The sequence below is a fragment of the Calypte anna genome, chromosome 3 (genome assembly GCF_003957555.1).
Source record: "Calypte anna isolate BGI_N300 chromosome 3, bCalAnn1_v1.p, whole genome shotgun sequence".
Taxonomy (NCBI): Eukaryota; Metazoa; Chordata; class Aves; order Apodiformes; family Trochilidae; genus Calypte; species Calypte anna.
Window position 1 is genome coordinate 76,296,601 of NC_044246.1, and position 1,029 is coordinate 76,297,629.

Consider the following 1,029-nt stretch of genomic DNA (forward strand, 5'->3'; position numbering starts at 1 on the left):
AAAAGTGCTTATAACATACTTGTTAAAGAAGATGTAAGAATAAAGAAATAATCTTATTTGATCAGGAACTTCTAAAGCAGCCAGAAAGAATTGTGTTCTCTTTGGATTTGCTTTGTGGTTCTCCACCATAGCCATGTGAGTGCAGCAGGACAGCTGGACTCAGTCAAGAGTTGTTTTGTCAAAAGTCAAGGTAGCATCAGCAGATGTAGCTGCTAACATTCTGCTGGCACCGCATCAGCTTCATGCCTAAGAGATCAATCTAGAAGAATGAGAAGCTTGCTTATGCTCTTCTCTCATGTTCCAAGTTCACTAAGAACACTTGTGATCTGATGCAGACACCTAGCATCTGGCAAGTATATGCATTTTGAATTGGAAAAGGGGATTTTGAAAGACTTCCTGGTTCAGGAAGGTTCTGTAATAGTTTTCATATCTATTTGCATCATTTTAAATCCATTTGATACAACAAGCCATGTCAAATACATATTTTAACTAGGTAAGTAGAGCTACTTGCTAAACCCACAACAAGCTACCCTGAACCACATAGACATTGGTCTTAAATTACAAAACTTACTGCTTTGCATTTTTCAGCATCAGTAATCACCGCTCCCGAGTTTGCAGGGGATGCGGCTGCCAATGCCACATACTATGTGACCTTAGTGTTGCAACTATATCTTGTTTGGCAAAGCTTCCTCCTGACCGAGGAGGAATGTGGGCAATGAGGAGATAGATGTAAAGGATTGTCTTAGTCCTTAAAACTCAGCTAGCACAACTCTGTGCATTGAGTCAGAGACTGTTAAAGACATATCAATTTTCTCTTTAGGTACACAAGGACTGAAATACCACCACGTGCATATCTTAGTTCTGTCGCTGCGTGCCAGGAGGCTTGGATCTCCTCTGCATGTCTCAATTCTGCTTTCAGCATCTCTCTTGCCTGCATTTCCAGAAGCAGCTTCTCTAACTTTACAGGAACAGCCTGTACGGCGCGACGCTTGCCGGGGAGAAACGAACAGAGGGGCCTTGCAGAGCAGC